General features: G+C 43.5%; 1 long non-coding RNA gene across 1 annotated transcript in view; it reads right to left on the bottom strand.

Annotated features, from left to right (window-relative positions):
* LOC125436304 overlaps positions 1-22,231 on the bottom strand; it is a 62,293-nt gene that overhangs the window by 35,944 nt on the left and 4,118 nt on the right. The gene's annotated exons all lie outside the window — the stretch shown is intronic.

Here is a 22,231-nt window from a genome sequence, read left to right as displayed (position 1 = left end):
AGACCATTATCTTGAGGAAAGATGAATAACAAACAAATAACAAGGGGTTCATTTACTGTGCGACAATGGCTCATTTGAAAAGGCTCTGTCTGGGAGTCTGGAATGGTCTTGCATCAGGGAAGGTGACAGTAGACCTAAACACACAGGTCCCAGTTAAGAACATAAGAACATAAGAACAAGCCAGCTGGATCAGACCAGAGTCCATCTAGTCCAGCTCTCTGCTACTCGCAGTGGCCCACCAGGTGCCTTTGGGAGTTCACATGTAGGATGTGAAAGCAATGGCCTTCTGTGGCTGTTGCTCCGGAGCACCTGGACTGTTAAGGCATTTGCAATCTCAGATCAAAGAGGATCAAGATTGGTAGCCATAAATCGACTTCTCCTCCATAAATCTGTCCAAGCCCCTTTTAAAGCTATCCAGGTTAGTATTGCATCCACCACCTCCTGTGGCAGCATATTCCAAACACCAATCACACGTTGCGTGAAGAAGTGTTTCCTTTTATTGGTTCTAATTCTTCCCAACATTTTCAATGAATGCCCCCTGGTTCTAGTATTGTGAGGAAGAGAGAAAAATTTCTCTGTCAACATTTTCTACCCCATGCATAATTTTATAGACTTCAATCATATCCCCCCTCAGACGTCTCCTCTCCAAACTAAAGAGTCCCAAACGCTGCAGCCTTTCCTCATAAGGAAGGTGCTGCAGTCCCTCAATCATCCTCGTCGCCCTTCTCTGCACGTTTTCTATCTCTTCAATATCCTTTTTGAGATGTGGCGACCAGAACTGAACACAGTACTCCAAGTGCGGTCGCACCACAGCTTTATATAAGGGCATGACAATCTTTGCAGTTTTATTCTCAATTCCTTTCCTAATTATCCCCAGCATAGAGTTTGCCTTTTTCACAGCTGCCATACATTGAGTTGACATTCCCATGGAACTATCAACTAAGACGCCCAAATCCCTTTCCTGGTCTGTGACTGATAGCACTGACCCCTGTAGCATGTATGTGAAGTTTGGATTTTTTGCCCCTATGTGCATCACTTTGCATTTTGCTACATTGAACTGCATTTGCCATTTCTTAGCCCACTCACCTACTTTATCAAGGTCCGCTTGGAGCTCCTCGCAATCCTTTGTGGTTCTCACCACCCTACATAATTTGGTATCATCTGCAAACTTGGCCACCACGCTACCCACCCCTACTTCCAGGTCATTTATGAATAGGTTAAAGAGCACTGGTCCCAATACGGATCCTTGGGGGACACCACTCCCTACATCTCTCCATTGTGAGAATTTCCCATTTACACCCACTCTTTGCTCCCTGTTTCTCAACCAGTTTTTAATCCATAGGAGGACTTCCCCTCTTATTCCTTCATTGCTGAGTTTTCTCAATAGTCTCTGGTGAGGAACTTTGTCAAAAGCCTTTTGGAAATCCAAGTAGACAATGTCCACTGGTTCCCCCTTATCCACATGCCTGTTTACATCCTCAAAGAACTCTAGTAAGTTTGTAAGACAGGATTTGCCTCGGCAAAAGCCATGCTGACTCTTTCTCAGCAGGTCTTGCTTTTCTACATGTTTTATAATTTTATCTTTAATGACAGATTCTACTAATTTACCAGGAACAGATGTCAAACTGACTGGCCTGTAATTTCCCGGGTCCCCCCTAGATCCTTTCTTAAAGATTGGTGTGACATTGGCCATCTTCCAGTCTTCAGGGATGGAGCCTGATTTCAAGGATAAGTTGCATATTAAAGTGAGAAGATCAGCAATTTGGTAACATTTAGTTTATCAATGGCTGCCAGAACTTCTTCCTTGTCTACCACTATCTTTGTTAGTTCCTCGGATTCGCCTCCTAAGAAGCTTGGTTCAGGTGCAGGAATTTTCCTCACCTCCTCTTGGGTGAAGACAGATGCAAAGAATTCATTCAGCTTTTCTGCAATCTCCCTGTCATCTTTTAGCACACCCTTTGTTCCTTTGTCATCTAACGGGCCTACCGCTTCCCTTGCTGGCTTCCTGCTTTTGATGTACTTGAAGAACTGTTTGTTGCTGGTTTTGATGTTCACAGCCATGTGTTCCTCATAATCCTTTTTTGCCTCCCTTACAGCTAACTTGCTTCTCTTTTGCCACCATTTGTGTTCTCTCTGGTATTCTTTATCAGTTAAGTTGGACTTCCATTTTCTAAAAGACATCTTTTTTTTCCTAATAATTTCCTCAACGTCCCTTGTTAACCATGGTGGCTTTCTTTTGGACTGGGCGCTGCCTTTCCTAACCTGCGGAACACATTCCAACTGAGCTTTTGTGACTGTGTTTTTAAATAACCTCCAAGCATCTTGGACATTTTTGACTCTCTTGATTTTCCCTTTCAGCTTCCTGCGCACTATCCCCCTCATCTTTGAGAAATTTCCCTTTCTGAAGGCAAATGTAACTACATTAGTAGTTGTCACTTGTTCGCATGCAGAGATACTGAATCTGACAGCATTGTGGTCGCTGTTCCCTATCGGCTCAACAACACTGACTTCCCGCACCAGGTCCTGGGTCCCACATAGAATTAGATCTAGGATCACATCTCCCCTGGTTGGTTCTACAACCATCTGCTCTAAGCCACAGTCATTTAGCATATCCAGGAATGTTCTCTCCTTACTATGACCTCAACATGCATTTTTCCAGTTTATATGGGGATAGTTAAAATCGCCCATTACCACGACATTTTTGCTTTTGTTGGCCTCTCTAATTTCTTTTTCCATCTCAGAATCCTCTTGTGCGCTTTGGTCAGGGGGACGATAATATATTCCTAATGTTAAACTATGCTTCACCCCTGGTATTGATATCCACCGTGCTTCTGTAGAGGAATCAGCTCCCCCTGCATTGTCTATTTTATGTGACACTATGCTCTCTTTGATGTAGAGGGCCACTCCACCCCCAATACGCCCTGTCCTATCCTTCCTGTAGAGCCTGTAACCTGGGATAACAGCATCCCACTGGTTCTCCTCATTCCACCATGTCTCTGTGATGCCCACTATATCAATGTCCTCCTTCAAAACTCTGTACTCCAGCTCCCCCATTTTAGGTCGAATGCTTCTACTATTAGCATAGAGACACTTGTATACTCTGTCTCTGTCCCTAACCTGGGATTTATGTGTTTTGCCCTCTAGCCTTTTGTAGACACTATCACTTATCACATTGCTGTGCTCTTCACTTGTATGTGGTTGATTTAAAAAAACCTCCTTCTCTGTCTGCATCCCCATGGACTCCGTATTCCGAACCGAAGTCACCTCAGCTCCTGTCGGCTTTCCCCCAGGGATCAGTTTAAAAGCTGTTCTGCCACCTTTTTAATGTTGAGCGCCAGCAGCCTGGTTCCTCTTTGGTTAAGATGAAGCCCGTCCCTTTTGTACAGGCCTGCCTTATCCCAAAAGGTTCCTGTCAAGGAAGACTCCACAGTCCCCTTCTACTTGAATTGCTTATTGATTCAATACACTCATAGAAACTTCTTCTTTTTTGTAGTTTATTACATATAACAGGCAAGCTTACAAGTTGCTCTAACGAATTAACAAAAGAAAACTTCAGGAAAAAAAACGAACTGGGCTTCCGCTTCAGTTAAACCCTCACTCCTAACTGCCCTTCCTGTGTTCTGAGCCACATCCTCCAACTGACACTTTCAGAATGTTCCTGAACTCTTCACATGCCCCTTTTCAGCTGAAATTTAGGGGCTAAATGTCTCAAAATTTCAGTTAGATCCAATCATATCATACAGGCAATTATATATAATTAACCATTACCCTGACGACTTAGTGCATCAGCAATAATATTGTCCTTACCCTTTACATGTCGAATCTCAAATTCATAATCTTGTAGGGCTAAGGACCATCTCAAAATACGAGCATTGCTGTTTTTCATCTTGCTCAAAAAGGCCAAAGGATTATGGTCAGATCTTACAATAAACTTAGACCCTATTAGGTAAGGATGTAATTTTTTGATTGCCCACAAAATGGCGAGGCATTCCTTCTCGATCATTGAGTATGCACATTCTCTAGGTAACAGCTTTCTACTAAGGAAAACTATTGGATGCATCAATTGGTCTTCGCCTTTCTGAACTAATGTAGCACCTAAACCTCGTTCCGAAGCATCAGTATACACTTCAAATGGTTTGTTAAAATCAGGAGCAACTAATACTGGAGCATTTACAACAGCCCTTTTTACCCCGTCAAAAGCAGTTTGACATCTATCGCTCCAAACAACTTTAAATGGAGCTCGCTTTTTACATAAGTCTGATAATGGTGTAGCTAGTTCACTTAGTTGAGGTATGAACTTTCTATAAAACCCAACTAATCCTAAAAAGGACTGAATATCCTTTTTTGTGGTTGGAATAGGCCAATTCTTAATACTGGCAACCTTAGCTTCAAGAGGCTTAATTTGACCGTTGCCGACACAGTGACCAAGGTATATCACCTCCTTCCATCCAAATTGACACTTATCAGGTCTCAAAGTTAACCCAGCTTCCTGAACCTTCTGCAAAACCATTCGTATATGTTTCAAATGGGTCTCCCAGGAATCAGACATGATGGCTATATCATCCTGATAACCAAAGGCATAATCTAACCCAGTAAGAACCTTATCAATCAACCTCTGGAAGGTTTTGGACGCTCCGTTTAACCCAAAAGGCATTCTCTTAAATTGAAAATGCCCAAGCCCGCATACAAAGGCTGTTTTCTCAGAGGCTTCTTTAGTTAGGGGAATTTGCCAATACCCCTTTGAACAGTCCAAGGTGCTTATAAACTTAGCACTAGCTAATCTTTCCACCAATTCCTCCAAACGGGGTGTGGGATAAGGATCAAGAGTTGTCATTAGATTAAATCTTTCTAAAGTCTACACACAGTCTGAATTCAGGAGGGTCACCCCTCAGACACTTGCTTTTTCTTCACTAGTACTATGGGTGCTCCCCATGCACTGTTACTAGGCTCAATAATATCCCACTTCAACATTTGCTTAACCTCCTTCTCCACAACTTCTTTCATACGATTGTGCCACTAGGGTATGGTGGTGGTTTTAATAGGTGCAACACCTTCCAGTGTCAATGTGGTGGGAAATCAGGTGAGTCAAACCGGGCTGTTCAGTAAACAACAATTCAAAGTCCTTTTAACAAATGTCTAACTTGCATATATTTCTCGTTCTTCTGATAAAACCATCTGAAATTCGAACTTTACTCACATCAGAGCACTCCTCAAAATTCCATTCCACAAACTCATCTGTATAGGTGTCAACTTGTACTGGAAAAGTCATTACAGATCTCTCTACAATACTGTTTCAACCTATTCGCATGCACACAGTTCTCTGCCCATCATCTTCTTGAATTACATAATTTCGTCATTGGGTAAAACCTGTATTATCACATAAGGTCCCTTCCAGTTTCACATCCAACTTAACAGGCTTATCCACTGACAGTAATAAAACTTTATTACCCACTGCAAAGCTGCGTGGTTCTAGCCTTTAACATCAAAGTAGGTCTTTTGCTTTTGCTGATTTGCTTCAAATGCTGCAGCTGTCCTTACTTCCTGCAGAGTTCTTGGTAGCTCACAGAAATATGCATTTACATCCTTGGGACAAGAGTTGTCAGGTAAAGCCTTCCTACTCTGTTTCAGCTAAGCTTCCAAAGGACCTCTGATATCTCTACCAAACACAACTGATTTTGGACTAAATCCTAGGCTTTGACTGAATCAATGGAGAGTTGAACGCCAAATATGGTACCGCTTGATCCCATGAATTTGAATGCTTTTAGTACATAAGACTTCAACAATTGTCCCAGAAGTTCTGAATGGCCCTCTCCACTAAACCATTTGACTGAGGGTTATACTACCACTACAGGGGCATGCTGAACCCTCAGCCAACTCACACGAAAAAATTTTCATCACCTGTGACATCAAATTAGCTTGATCAGTCATTGGTAATTCTCTATCACACCATATGTGGACACAAATTCCATTAAGGCCTTAGCTACTGACACAGATGTAATGTTTCTCACACAAAACACACAAGGAAATCTGCTTGCATGGTCAACTATAACTACAATATACTGTTTTCCCGAACTACTTTTAGGTAAAGGACCTAAAATGTCCAAACTGACCCTTGCAAAGGGTTCATCAATTACTGGGTAGGGTCGTAGCTCACACCTAGTTCTATCAGTAGCGTGCCCAGCCCGTTGACATACATCACATGTCTTGCAAAAATCCTTAACTGCTTTAGTCAACCCTGGCCAAAAAAACTGCCTTTGAATTCTTTCCATAGTCCTTCTTATTCCTAGGTGTCCAGCCAATGGGACACTATGAGCCAGTTCTAAAATTTCTTCCCTGTACTTTCTTGGAATTACTAACTGTAAGGTTACTTTTCCCTTCTCAGAAAAGCCCTGCCTCCATTTTTGGCGATACAATAAGCCAGATTGCCATATAAATCTCTCAGGATTTTCTTTAGATACTTCTCCAGAAGCAACCTCTGCCTTTTCACATAACTCTTTTAAAGTAGTACATGATCTTTGTTCAGTTTTAAACTGCTCAAACCTTTCATGACATACATTTTCTTTATCCTCAAAATGGAAAGTTTCAACTTCCATAGCTGGACTAGGAGTGCTTAATGACTCATCTTTCTTTCCCTCCAATTGTGACTTAGTTAACTCAGCTTTTGCTGTCAACTCCACTTCCACCCCACTTTTTCTTTTTTGCTCACCTATATTTGACTTAAGTTTTTTTCCAGCTTTAGGAATCCTAGTTGGAAACTTTTCATGTACATCTTCTAATTCCCCCCTTTGAGCCTTCTGTTTCTCTCTTTTCTCAGTGCTTGTTTTAGCCTTTGACCTAGTAACTACTGCGTTCATTTGTCTAGATTGGTACAACACATCTGCTCCAATTATAAAAGGCATATCAGAAACATCATGTACAATGGCATATATGTCCTTTTCAATTCTGGGAGTCTGGATATGAATCAGTACTAAATCTAAGTACATAGGGGGTCCTTCATATGGGGTAACCTGCATCCTTCCCACCAACTGATGACTTATTTGCTTTAACAACTTTCTGTTGATAGAACTTATATCTGCCCCGTGTCAACAGAACCTTCCACCCACAACTTCCCCCCAAGTAACACTTTCATAGCCCTGAGATCTCCAACCCACTGTCTCTGTTCCTCAGATATCACACTATTTACATCAACCAGCTGTAACTCTCCCATTCTCACTCTTGGTTCTTGTTCAGTGGATTTAACAAGTTCCTCATCACCAGCATATCTCTTAGTTGTCAGCGCAGAGTTTCTCCAGGACTTAGCAGAGTTCTTCATCACCACGGTGACCGGCTCTTCTCCTTCACTGGAACAAGCAGAACTACCTGGTGAATCATTAATCTCCTCCCAATCTTCATTTTGCACCAAAACCCGATTATTTCCAACATGTTGCACTCTTGTTTCTCTCTTATTTCTTGCACATTGTGATTTGAAGTGACCCCTTTCTCCACACAAAAAGCAGATTATATTCCTTGGTGTATAGATCTCAGCCGGTTTTCTGGGCCTTGGAAATAAGTCCTTTCTCTGAAGCAAAGTTTTTTCTCCATCTTTACCCGTAAACTCAATATTTCTCGGGTTGGTTTTAAACAATTCTCTCTTCCCTGATACAAAACATGCTGGTTTTCTTTCCTTGCTTTTTATGTCAGCCATCTGGTCTGCGAAAGCAGCCAAGTCAGACAAATCTAAGCTCTCTTTAGCGTGAACAAGAGCTGAAATTTCTTCAGGGAGTGTTTGAAAAAATTGCTCTCTTGCTATCAAGTTGCAAAAGTCTTCTATGGACTGAACCTTTGCAGCTGTATACCATTGCTGAACTATAAGTTTCAATCGAGCCATAAAAGCAACATAGCTCTCCTTCCTCTTAGGGAAAGCTCCCCTCAGTTCTTCTCTCAACTGGATCTCGGATTTTCCAAATCTGGCTAAGGCCTGCCTTTTAAAATTCTCATAGGTGGCTTCTTCCCCAAGTGTAAGTTCACCTAATAACTGAGCTAAATCTCCAGCAACGCAAGGCCATAACGCCCTCACTTGCTCTCTTCTGGGAACTTCATTTTCTCTCAAGGCAGCTTCAAACAAAGCTAAAAAACTTTCCACTGACTCACCCTGCTGATACCTGGGGAACTGTCTCTTCTGCCAAGCTGCAGTCGACTCCCTCTGTCTATCCTGCATCAGCAAGTTCATGGTGGTTTCTTGTGCGTGCATAAACGTTTGCAGCATCCTCATCCATCCCTCAGTGCTGGTTGGTACTGAGGAATCGTCTGTATCTATACTATCCCGTCTGGTTGCATTAACTCTGGGTAGTCCTCTGGGGTGTACTACAGACCTTTCTTGGTCATTCTCATCCATGTCTCTCAACTCCTTGCCATTCAACAGCTGTCCCGTGGCTCCCAACTCTTGAGCTACCACTCTGCTGCTTGATTCTGGCTCAGCTGAGAAAAATGGTGTGCATATTCTGGGCTCTTCCAGTGTGACCTGCACTTCATTCACCTTTTTAGATCGAGGTTTCACTACTGGTTCGTCCATCTGCACATTCAACTGAAATCTGTGGTTTGTACTAGAGCAAATTTACACTCTTTGCTTGCCAACAAAATGCTCACTGAGTGTATTTCAAAATCCCTCCGCTTGCCACCATGTCAAGGAAGACTCCACAGTCCCCTTCTACTTGAATTGCTTATTGATTCAATACACTCATAGAAACTTCTTCTTTTTTGTAGTTTATTACATATAACAGGCAAGCTTACAAGTTGCTCTAACGAATTAACAAAAGAAAACTTCAGGAAAAAACGAACTGGGCTTCAGCTTCAGTTAAACCCTCACTCACTAACTGCCCTTCCTGTGTTCTGAGCCACATCCTCCAACTGACACTTTCAGAATGTTCCTGAACTCTTCACAGTTCCCCAGTTCCTGACAAATCTGAAACCCTCTGCCTTGCACCACCTTCTCATCCACGCATTGAGACCCTGTATCTCCGCTTGCCTAGCTCGCCCTGCGCGTGGAACAGGTAGCATTTCAGAGAATGCCACCTTGGGGGTCCTGGATTTTAACCTTTTTCCTAGCAGCCTAAATTTAGCTTCCAGAACCTCCCGGCTACATTTCCCAATGTCATTGGTACCAATGTGGACCACAACTGCTGACTCCACCCCAGCACTGTCTAACAGCCTATCTAGACGTAGCGTGACATCCGCAACCTTCGCACCAGGCAGGCAAGTCACCATGCGGTCATCACGCCTGTCACAAACCCAACTCTCTATATTCCTGATGATCGAATCACCCACTACAAGGAGCCCCCCACCTCCCCGAGGGGTATCCTCAGTGCGAGAGGATATCTGACCACCAACTAAGGAAGGGGTCCCATCTAAGGGAACATCTTCCCCCACCTCAGACTGGCACCCTCTGGCACCCAGACTCTCATTCTCCATGACATCTGAAGAGATGTCACCATGGGAGTGGGACCCGGCTGCTGGGTCCCTGAAAGCCTTGTTTGTTGCCCTCTCTGCCTCTCTCAGCTTCTCCAGGTCTGCCACCTTGGCTTCAAGAGAACGGACACGTTCCTTGTATGCCAGGAGCTCATTGCAGCGAGGGCACACCCACGACTTCTGGCCTAGTGGCAGATAGTCATACATGTGACACTCAGTGCAAAACACTGGGAAGCCCCCATCCCCCTGCTGGCTTCCTGCCTTCATATCTGCTTTTGTTTATATATTTAGATATTAAACTTTTAGTCAGTGCCCCTTGGAGCTATCTGTACCTACTATCCCTCAAAAAATGTCCTTATTAATTAATTTATTTATTTTTAAAAAAGAAGAAGAAATTGCGCGCGCCACTAGGCGCGCGCCGCTGGTTCCAGAGACTGAATTAAAGACTGAATGACTCACCTCAGGAGCCCAGGACAAAGAGTAACCTCTGTTAACCCCTGTTAAGCCCCACCTCCAGCAGTCTCAGCTCTTAGCAACCTTACAAAGAGAAAAAAAGATAACCCCTGCAAACCCCTGTTAAAAAATGCACTGTTGTTTTAAAAAGATGTGGCTTTGAAAAGCCCTCCAAAATGAACACCAGCTTGAGTCCTCTACTCTTCTGGCCAGTGCCTTGTCCTGCTGCTCCTTTCTGCTGGTTCCAGAGACTGAATTAAAGACTGAATGACTCACCTCAGGAGCCCCACCTTTAGCAGCCCAGGACAAAGAGTAACCTCTGTTAACCCCTGTTAAGCCCCACCTCCAGCAGTCTCAGCTCTTAGCAACCTTACAAAGAGAAAAAAAGATAACCCCTGCAAACCCCTGTTAAAAATACACTGTTTTAAAAGATGTGGCTTTGAGAAAAGCCCTCCAAAAATGAACACCAGCAGGTCACTCTGCTCTTCCTGGCCAGTTGCCTTGTCCACTGCTGCTCCTTTCTGCTGGTTCCAGCTCCTTTCTGAAAGGAACCAGTTAGTGTCTCACTATACCTGCTTCCTGGTTCAGTACAGAAAAGGGATATTGGCTGGTTCCAAATGAGTTATCTATCATAGGGAAGGGAAGAGCCAGATTTTGATTTATTTTTGACTGCCTATGTTTTGTCCATTGCTTTCAATTTGCCTCATATTCTTTGCTGTCAATTGGGGGGGGGGGGGTTGGTCTCTTGGTGGTGATGGGAAGTGACTGTCAAATCACGGCTAATGTATGGCAACCCTATAGGGTTTTCAAGACATTTGGAGGTGGTTTGCCATTGTCTGGCTCTGCATCATCACTTTGGGTTTTCTTGGTGGTCTCCCATTCCAATACTAACTATGGCAGACCTTCCTTAGGTTCTGATACCTTATGGGATTAAGCTAGCCTGAGCTATCCATGAATTGGCTTGTTTCTCATACCACATTTATATGTCCAAACTGTTTTTACACCATTTATACCTTAACTGTTACATCAACGAGTTGATGCAACGAGTTGATGCAACGAGTGTTGCTTTGAATGAAATATCTGACACAAGGAAACAGATTTTTTTTCATAAAGGGGAAGGGAAATCAAAATAAGAATATTCAAACTTGAATCAGCCAGTCTACGGCCCCTTCCACACACGCAAAATAATGCGTTTTCAAACCACTTTCACAACTGTTTGCAAGTGGATTTTGCTATTCTGCACAGCTTCAAAGAGCACTGAAAGTAGTTTGAAAGTGCATTATTCTGCATGTGCGGAATGAGCCTGCCAAATCATTTTCTCACTCTGCTTATCATGGGAGATACCAAGTCAACCATCACAACAAACCAGAGGTGTATCTAGGAAAAATGGAGCCTGGAGACAAAATCTGAATTTTCCACCCCCCACCCCTCAGGTGACCAGGTCTACCACCCAGAGCCCAGGTCTACTGCCTGGAGCCCACGGTAGTGTCCAGATCTACTGCTCGGAGCCGCTGCCAGCATTCAGGTCAACCACTTGGAGCCGCCGCTGGCGTCCAGGTCTACCGCCCGAAGCTGGTGCTGGCGCCCAGGTACATGTGCGCCCGGGGACATGGGTTACCCCATGTCCCCATAGGTGGTACGCCCCTGCAACAAACAATAGGTAAGCTCCACCTCTCCCTCAGCAGTCTTTACTTGATTCTCCTGTCTTTCTGTTCTACGATTTATGGCGCAGGACTGTTTTCAGGAGCACTGATTCGTTCATTTGTTTACTTCATTTATAACCCACCTTTCTCCTCATTGGGTCTCCAAAGGAGCTTACATCATTTTTTTTCATCCTCACAACTGCCCTCACAGCACCTTCAGAACACCCTCGCAGCAACAACGACCATTAGGCCTGAGAATGTATTACAAGCCCAAGGTCATCCAGCAAGCTTCCGCGTCAGAGTGGGGATTTGAACCTAGATACCAGTGAGACACTCTAACCCAGAGATGCTCAGGAACCACATGGATCTCTCTGGTATGCTGCCTGTGATTCTTCTGAGCACTGTTTCTAAAGTGGGACCTGCCCTTGTTTCAGGAAAGTGGGCCAAGCTATTGCACTGTGGGGTTGGCGGGTGGTTTCCATTTAGCACAGTGAGATGTTCTAACCAGCCCTTGAAAGCTCAGCTTGAAGGGCACTGTCAACATATGGAAGCGTTTATCTCTTAACATCCAAGATAATGAAAGAGTTCTGGAGAAGCTTGCAAGCTGTTTTATCTTTTGCAAGACTGACTTACAAGCCCTTCCCCTCACTGCAGATACACAGGGGTTCAACAGTGGTAGGAAGAGACCACCTGACATGGTTAAAGTAGTCTGGTAATGTTTACACATTTAATCCTATAGAGTGGGGTGGGAGTGGTACACAAAGCATTCAGTAGTCACATGGCTCTTTTTGGTTTATGGTAATTGCAAATGTGGCTCTTCACAAGCTGTGGAGTGAGTAGCACCACAGCTCTAACCAATACACCACACTGAAGTGATCCACAAAGTTAACCTTGATATACAGAAGCAACGTATGAAGCCAGCCATAAAAGACAAAGGTCAGAGACTTAGGCCCCTTCCGCACACACAAAATAATGTGTTTTCAAACCACTTTCACAACTGTTTGAAAGTGGATTTTGCTATTCCGCACAGCTTCAGAGAGCACTGAAAACAGTTTGAAAGTGCATTATTCTGCATGTGTGGAATGAGCCAAATAGTAATCATAAGTAGATTTAGATATTCATTGATTTCAGTGAGTTTAGGCATGCTTAACTCTGCAGGTAAACAATTGCACATTCTTACAGAAAATGGCTTAAAAACAAAAAAGAAAGTGTAACTTTCTAAAGTAAGATCAACTATATCAGAACTGTGCCCCCAAAAGAATAAAAACACTCCGACCTAAAATGTGACGCAAATACTTGAAAAAAAACCCTAATCCATATAACCCCACCCCCGAACGCATGTAAATGGACTGCCTGTCTGCAATATGACATTCAGGAACTGCGTGACTAATCTTGTTTCAGTCATCTCTAGGTATCCTTGGAGATTTTGGGTACCCATGAAGGAGTTTTTAAATGCATTTTTATAGCTAGGCTTCATTCCTACTCAAAAGAGGGTAAAACAAAGTTGTGTGCAGACCTCTGTACTATTTGTACTATTTCATTTTATTTATTTATTTATTTATTTATTTATTTATTTATTTATTTATTTATTTATTTATTTATTTATTTATTAAACTTATAGGCCACCTCTTCCCCGAGGGGCTCGAGGCGGCTCACAAAATGGCTGTTCTCCGAGACAGCAAGTCAAAACAACATAAAACTTAAACTTATTAAACCCATTAAAAACTTAAGCAGCAGTTGCTCACAACAAATATGAATTAAACAACAAAGTTGTTTGACAAAAGTTGGTTAAAAACAGGCGCCCAATCTAAAGGCCAAAAAAAAAGGGAGGGAACAGGCAGGGCCCATGATGGAATCAACAACAGGGCCAACCAAGATGAAGAAAGGTGGAAACAGGCAGCCTCAATTTCAGTTTCAGTGGGGGGCAGTAAAGCCGCGGCCAGCCCCTCCGAAAGCCCGGTGGAATAGTTCTGTCTTGCAAGAAGAGCTTTACAAGAAGAATGTAGCATCTCCTGTAGATGGATTGCTGGGGTGTATCTAGCTGTGCACACCTGGAATGCAGACCAATGGCTTTTTGGATGTGGTGTCCTTCAGAAGAGTAGGAGCGTTGAAAAGAGATGGCCTTTTGAATCTCACACCAAGCTGCAGAATTCTGTCATGTTTCCATATCCCACATTACAGCTGTTGTACATGTGTGTGCACACTAGGGTTACAAACTGGTGGTGCCTTCTTTGTCATATTACTGTATATGAATTTATGTATGTATTTGATTTGATCTATGAGATGCCCTTACTCCTGTTGACTCAGAGTATTATACTGGAACAGTGCCGTAGGTATAGATTTTTTATGGGGTGGGTTCAGTGACTGAGCAACTATTTGTTCAGGTATCTTATTCCCCCTTCAGTAGAAGGAGAAGTGAAAGTTTCTTCACTGGAAACAGTGGTGCTTGTGCTATCCTGCCAGTGAGGGCTTTCCGGATGTCAAGCAAGCCGGAAATGTAATGGGAAGGATTTGAACTCATGAACCCCCCCCCCCCCCCTTGACATGCCTGTACTGGCACAATTTCCTGTCTAAGGCTAAAAGGGAATCTCTAGGTGGCTTTAAAAAGCTGAACAGCGTGACGATTTCTAGATAGCCATAGGGAAACGTTTGGGATTTACAAAACTGCAATTTCATAAACACTGAGGACGTAAGAAACTACGGGCCCCTCCGCACAGCAGAGGCAACTAGGGTTCAACTCATGTCTTTGGAAATCATTACCTGAGCTTGACTCCTCTGTTACTCCGCACAGCAGCTGACTCGTGTCTCCAGAGCCGAGTTCAGAGGGCGGGATTACCTCCCCGCGTCTTCTCCGCTCCTCATTCCCGATTGGCTGCCGTTCTATGGCGGGAAACGTGAGTGTGTGTCCCTTTTTTCCCCGTTTACTGACGTAGGAGCTATGTAGGAGGATTCTTTTTAAGGCGCACTTCTCACTGCCACCACGAGTCTCCCGTTCTGCGCATGGCCGAAATACTGCACTGTGATTGGCTGGCAAAGTCGAGGCGAGGGAGATTCCGCACTCTGCCATCTTCGGCTTGAGTGCAACCTGAGTTCGCCAGGAAGTTGTACCTCCCAGTCGAGCTCGAAAATTTAACGGTGAGGGGGGGAGCCAAGACAGACACGAGTCAAACACTATGGCTGTGTGGAGTACCCTGGTCGGATCTACGTCGAACTAAGGTCGAATCCTACAGTGCGGAGGGACCCGACTTTAGAAACTACTGGGTGTGATCTCATGGTTAAGAATACAAAAAGAGAAGGGAGTACAAGATGGATGGGAGTTTCTTAAAAGTGAGATCTTAAAGGCACAATTTCAAAGGGTTCCAGTGAGGAGAACAAGTGGGAGGTGTCTAAAGAAACCAGGATGGATGTCTAAAGGACTCTCAAGTGAGTTAAGATACAAAAAGGACATGTACAAGAAATGGAAAGGAGGGGAGGGAATTACTAAAGAGAAATTACTGAAGTGCTTGTCACACTCCAATCTATCCCTTTTGCAAGAGGAAAACTGGATGAGTGCTCTCACACAACATCCAAGCAGTGTTTACATAAGAACTAGCCTGCTGGATCAGACCAGAGTCCATCTAGTCCAGCACTCTGCTACTCGCAGTGGCCCACCAGGTGCCTTTGGGAGCTCACATGCAGGAGGTGAAAGCAATGGCCTTCCGCTGCTGCTGATGCTCCCGAGCACCTGGTCTGCTCAGGCATTTGCAATCTCAGACTAAGGAGGATCAAGATTGGTAGCCAGAGATCGACTTCTCCTCCATAAATCTGTCCAAGCCCTTTTTAAAGCTATCCAGGTTAGTGGCCATAACCACCTCCTGTGGCAGCATATTCCAAACACCAATCACATGTTGCGTGAAGAAGTGTTTCCTTTTATTAGTCCTAATTCTTCCCCCCAGCATTTTCAATGAATGCCCCCTGGTTCTAGTATTGTGAGAATTGTTTTGTTTAGGCTTGCAGACTGGCAAGAGTTGTGTAAACAGTTCCAGCAGAGCACAGTTCACTCTACCATGGGCACCTTTTTCCATACATTAAGCTTTTGTTAAAGAGACAGCATTTTTTGGCCAGGCCTGCGAGTAACCATAAGCCTTTAACCGTTTAACTGACCCTCAGCCATCTTGATATTGGGTTCCTCCTTGAATTTACTCAGTCTTCACCTGGACATTTGGTTCCCCCTCCCCCTTTCTCTACTTTTAAACATAAATAGAACTTCTGCCTTCTGATTTGTTAAAACACTTAGAACATGGATCAGGACAGCACACTCTGTTCCTCGGGAGATCGTTTGTTATGTTATGCTACATAGAACGGTTGCCTGTCTAGGAAAATAATACCTCACCAAGTAGGAGGGATGTTTCAGCTTATTACCGCAGATAGAAAAGCAAGTCTGTTGCGCTAGCGAATCTTCTCTAATTAAGTCAGTGAAAGAGGATGTTAAAAATGGAAGAGATTTGGTAAAACATTTTGTAAAACTCTTGAACGACCGTTCCATTACAAAGTCAGAGTGTCACTACTGGAATCTCACCAGAAAATTTGACTAAGGAGGATGAATGCACACATAACAAACTGCCTAGATCTAAACGTATGGTGTGTTTTTTTTCATTCTGAGGGACTCTGAGCATTTAACATGTCGAGGCATGTTGTGTGGTCCTGCAACACTCTCCACACACTCTGCAACATTACGTGTTTTGCTCCTTGTTGCTACCTGAAAAGCACACACCTCGTCAGATATTCCTCATTTCAATTTCTTTTCCATAATGCACACAATTTCTTTTTTAATTCTTCCCCTGTTCTATGCTGTTTGTTAAAGTGTGTTAAATGTAAACACTTTGCGAATCGGCCTTTGCTTTTGACGCTTCCCTGCCTTTTCTGAATAGAAATCACCTACGTTCTCTCAGTTCCTCTCAACAATACAAGACTTTAGTGCAGCAACAGAAGAGAGCATTCAACAACAGTGACAATTTTGAGATTTTAAAAAAGCACTAAGGGTCTTCTGCGTAACCGCATGGGGGTGGTGGGGCGGACAGGAAGAAAACATTGGTTTGGCGGACAGGAAGAAAACATTATGGTACCCTTCCATAATTCTCTTTCAGTCAGCTAAGTACCCCACCTTTTCCCCCAAAGCAACTTACATCCTTCTCCTTGCCAGCATTGATCTCACAACAACCCTGTGAGGTAGGTTAGGTTGAGAGTGTCAGCCAATAAGTTTTTTCCTGTAACCGAGGGACTATACAGAGCAGAGGTGTTTTCCATGTAGAGGGGACTGTTCCTCAGACACCAGAAGCAGATCTGCAGAAGTGCTTCAACAGGAAGGCTAAAACAGGAAAAGGACTTTACCCCTTGATAGAGAGTAAGGAAAGGTGTAGGCCAGTGGTGGCGAACCTTTGGCACTCCAGATGTTATGGACTACAATTCCCATCATCCCAATTGGCCATGCTGGCAGGGGCTGATCGGAATTGTAGTCCATAACATCTGGAGTGCCAAAGGTTCGCCATCACAGGAGTAGGCTATCAATGGCTCTTGCACACTTGTGTGGTCTGATGGCTGCCATCTTGAACCTGGCAACTCTGTGAAGGGTAGGGGATGTTGGCCTATGGCTCCTGTCCACCTCACAAGAGGTGAGGGCAGTTAACATGCAGTGGCCATAGCTTCTGCCCACCTTCCACAGAACCAACCTGGGGGTGGGGTGGCCCCAGGAGGGGTAGGGGAAACTCCTCAGATCTTTTTCTGGTGGTCTTGAGGGACAATTTGCCCCTGACTGCACAACACACTTTTTATAGCACTATCTCTCCCCACACAGATACCACAGAACGCCGAAGTCAGTCACATTTGATTTACTAGCCTTGATCTGTTTCCCTCCATCCATCGAGAATGCTGAAATAAACCTTTTAAAATTAAAAATGGCCTGTTTCTCTTTTCTCCACCACTCCAAGGGTTCTCAAACTCCCTCACTTAAGATACCAAGCTCAAAAATATTAATTCCCTCCTTACACTGTTGCCATTTGCTGAAAAAAGGTCAACGCTATTTTGATATAGCGCCTGTTAATAACCCGCAGGTATAATTCCCCTCTTTAAGATAATCAGTCTTTATTTTATATTTATTTCCTTCATTTATACCTCACCTTTCTTCCCAAAGTGGCTTACATCATTCTCCTTGCTGGCATTTATCCTGACAGCCACTCAGCAGCAGCGGCGTAGTTGGTTAAGAGCAGGTGCATTCTAATCTGGAGGAACCGGGTTTGATTCCCTGCTCTGCCACCTGAGCTGTGGAGGCTTATCTGGGGAATTCAGATTAGCCTGTGCACTCCCACACACACCAGCTGGGTGACCTTGGGCTAGTCACAGCTTTTCTGAGCTCTCTCAGCCCCACCTACCTCACAGGGTGTTTGTTGTGAATGGGGAAGGGCAAAGAGATTGTAAGCCCTTTTGAGTCTCCTACAGGAGAGAAAGGGGGGATATAAATCCAAACTCCTGCTCCTGCTCCTGCTCCTTCTTCTTCTTGGTAAGGCTGAGAGTATCGCCCAATAAGTTTCCATGTCAGTGTAAAAATTTGAACCCGGGTCTTCCAGATCTCACCCAACACTCTAGCCACTACACCACACCAGATCTTGTTTAACATTTCCTCACCTTCTGCTTTCCAAAACATATATGCACGCATGCACATACAATGTACCTCCCCCTCTGCAGCTGTGTCCTTCTCTCTGCCCCTGTAGCAACCCAGAGGAATCATCTGAGGGTAGACATCCTACTTTATCCATGGGTGGTCTGGGTTTGGTGCTTTTTAGTGAAATCTGGCTTGCAGGGGGGAGCTGAAGATGTGCTCAGGGAGCCAAACAACATCTATGCCCTCAGGATATCGCAGCACAACCTGAAGATACATTTGCAGAACACCCCAATACCGCCATTTATTCCCTGGCAGTGCAATAACCACCCCAAGCACCTGTGGCACAATCCCCTGTGTCAGCAGGCAAGGGGGTGGGCCTGGGTATGTGGTGATCCCCACCGATGGGCCCGGGGTGAGAGCCTCATGTGGGTGACAGGGTGCAGTGTGTGCTCTACCCCCATGTCCTCCCCATATGCTGCCTTCTGTTCATTGGAGGTATGAATCTTAAAGGAAGAAGAGTGGGGTCACAGATGTAGCCCAGCACAGAGTGGGCCGCCCATTCCTCATCACCTCTCTCCTCATGTCTTCCCATAGCTGGCTTCCACTCTGGCTGTTTGTTTCCCCTATTTAACCCCTGAAATAACGTATGGATGTTCCTGCATAATTCATGGAGATGCTGGGCAGTTGCAAGCTCTGTGGGACACTGCAGGGTTTTTTCTCCACTCCCTGTGCAGTTTCCCCTTAGGGAACACACCAGCAGCAACATCATTGTAGCAGCAGCTGGTGTGAATGTGTGGGTAACGCTGGCCGCCTCCCCTGTAAGCTCTCAGGCCCCTTCCGCACATGCAGAATGATGCACTCTCAATCCACTTTCAGTGCACTTTGCAGCTGGATTTTACTGTGCGGAACAGCAAAATCCACTTGCAAACAGTTGTGAAAGCGGACTGAAAGTCCATTACTCTGCGTGTGCGGAAGGGGCCTCAGGATTGTGCTGTCAGTGTTCTTAATGGAAGCCAGCTATTTTATTAATTAGCAGGAGTAATTTGAGGAATGGGACCTGAGTTTTGCCCTCTCTTGATTCGTAATTAAGTGCCCTTTCTAAAAGGATTTCCTTTTAAAATATATCATTCTCCAAAATTTGAGGCATGATAAAACTAGCATTGTTCTTCTAAATCCTGCTGATTTCAAGGAGAGGACTTTAGAGAGTGATCTATTCTATTCAACGTAGCTTGTTCTCAGGGAAATAATCCTAGGATTTCACTGTTCTCAATGTGCGTAACTCTCCCAGTTGAAACCGATGCAGTTTTTAAAGTGGTTGGATCATGCCAGTGCTTCTGAAACATCTTTTCCTGGGCCAGAGAACTCTGGGTGTTTACCTTTAAAGGAGTAGTGTTAACAGAACACATGAACCTGAATCACTTTGTTATCAAGTTTACTCAAGGGTTCAAAGTGCGATCATGGCCTCAAAATATAGTTTGCTGGAGGGAGAGCATTTTCTGGTAAATGATTGCTTTAGGGCGCTGCCTGAAGGAAGTCCCTGTTGAGAAATGGACTACATTTCTCTCCTCTGTTTCAAAAGAAAGAGCTCTGATCTGCCAAACCATATTAAGATGGAGTAGATGACTGTTAGCCAGTGAATATCACAATCATAGTTGTTTGCCATGTCCGAATAGGGATTCAATACTGGGTTGCAATGAGAGAGGGTTTTTTTGGTCAATCTCTTTTTTTTTAATTGATAATTTTATTGGATAAGAAAGATTAACCATTTGAATTTCAGTTATTGCAGGATTAACAGAAATTGTGACATGTAAGTTTTTGCATAAAGTTATGACATGAAAAAAAATCTATCCATTTAAAAACAACTCATTCTAACTTATGTATTTCAAATTTTAAAATAATATACTTTCAGCTAGGATACAGATAATCTAATACATTTAATTCAGTTCAATTTTGATCTATCTATTTAATATATATACTTGTTGCTGTTTTATACAGAAAGAGATTTGTATATTAGATTCTAACTAGATGATCTACTCTTCTCTCAAGCTGCAGTCCAGAATGACTGAGAGGCTGCAGCTCTTGCAGGAGTATTATGGGAGCAAATTTACGAACTGCCCTCGTTCTGAGACTTTTTGCTCCCCAGGCCCTGAATTCTAAACGTTTTAAAAGAAATAAAATGATATGTTAAAGCGAAAAGGCATGGTTTACATAGAATCATAGAGCTGGAAGAGACCCCCAAGGGCCATCAAGTCTAACCCCCTGCATTGCAGGAACACATAATCAAAGCACTCCTGACAGATGGCCACCCAGCCTCTCTTTAAAAACCTCCAAAGAAGGAGACTCCGCTATACTCCTCCAGTGTTGAACAGAGCTCCCTTTGAACACTATACAAGGAACTAAACCTATACTAGCTATAGGGAAACTGATGCTTAATAAGAAAATAACAAACTTCTGTGGGGGCATGACATATCATATAAATGAAATATAGAATATGGAATACATTAAATACATCTTTAAAATGTACAATTGCCATTTTAGACTGCCAGGAAATTAATCAAATGCAGCCCTAAATAAAAACTTTTTCAGCGGCCTCCTAAAGATTGAAAATTAGGGTGTCAGCTGTTGGACCCCTCCTCCCGCTACAGGATGCCACAAAGACAGAGGGGCCAAAGATTGGCATATGCAAGACACTGCTCCAAACAACATGGATTCTTCTTAGAAGGTTTTGGGATCCATCTTGTGTGTGAAGCCTGGGCAAGAAGGTGATTTGATGTGTATTTTCCCCTTGGTCCTAAGGTTTGATTGGCTGGACAGTGGGACCAGCTAATCCCCATTGTATTTCCCTAAGATTTAATCAGCACTCTAAGCAGATCTGTTATCCAATCTGTTATTCGATCTCTTCCCATCCCAGTAATCAATTGGTTTTCTAGAGAACAGTCCAGGCATTTGCTTAGGTCCTGATGTCTCAACAAGCTTCTCCTATCTTATTGTTGGAACCCAGGAAAAGCAATCAATTCTGGGTCTCTTGCTTTTCTGTCAGTTTACTTCACACCACCACAGGACCCATTTCAGGGCATAGTAGTAGTGGTAGTAGTAGTGATAGTCATCGTCGTCGTAGCAGCAGCAGCAGTAGTAGTATTTTATTGAATTAGCCATAGGCCATCACAATCAATATATAAAACAAACATTAAAAGACATATACCGTAACTACAAATAAACTACATACTGAGGATAAAACCTTCTTAATTAAAATTGTCCAGAATAAAACTGAAACTATTATAACACCCGTTCATTTCTGTTAAACATCGTATAATACACTAAGCATATCTCATTACCAATTTGCCTATATCAATGTATCAATGGGGAATGAAAAGCACAAAGTGCAATATATCCAACTCAAAATACGACAAGCAATACAATCAATATAGCCTGACATATTTGAACACCAAAGGGGAATGAGCCACAATTTGGCTTTGTTCGGACTCATTAGGGCCGTCTTCTTCTTTGTTAATACTGATAAAAAGATGAAAGTGGCCACTTCTAGCATGACTATTGGGGACACATCTGCCAGAAGATGTCCTCATCTGTCCTTTTAATATCTGTCAAAATACCTGTGAGACATTTATCACATATACGCTCATAAAATGGGCAGGAGATAGTGAAAAATATCTTCCACTTGAACATTTCAGGGTATAAATATTGGTCCTTGGCCATTCATAATGTATGTGTGTGCTCTGGATCTGTGTGTGCACCCCACTTGTGTGTGGACTCTTTCCTCTGCTCTAGGAAATGCTGGTTGTTTTCCTCATGTCCAGCTTTCACTGGACATCCCTTCAAGACTGATAACTATCACCCATCCTTGAAACCCTATCCAACTTCCTCTCTTTTTTTCTTAGCTCTTGTATGTTTCACGTGTGAATGCTCATTCCTTGAAATATATTTCTTGTTTTACTGTATTAATTCTTTAATAAAACCATTTCAGTGGTACCACTGCCTGCTCATTTGATAGTTTTCACGCAGGACTATCCTAGTAAACCGAGGTCATCAATCCCAG

The sequence above is a fragment of the Sphaerodactylus townsendi genome, linkage group LG07 (genome assembly GCF_021028975.2).
Source record: "Sphaerodactylus townsendi isolate TG3544 linkage group LG07, MPM_Stown_v2.3, whole genome shotgun sequence".
Classification (NCBI taxonomy): Eukaryota; Metazoa; Chordata; class Lepidosauria; order Squamata; family Sphaerodactylidae; genus Sphaerodactylus; species Sphaerodactylus townsendi.
The sequence above is the reverse complement of the archived record's forward strand: the minus strand, read 5'-3'. Positions and strand labels throughout refer to the sequence as shown.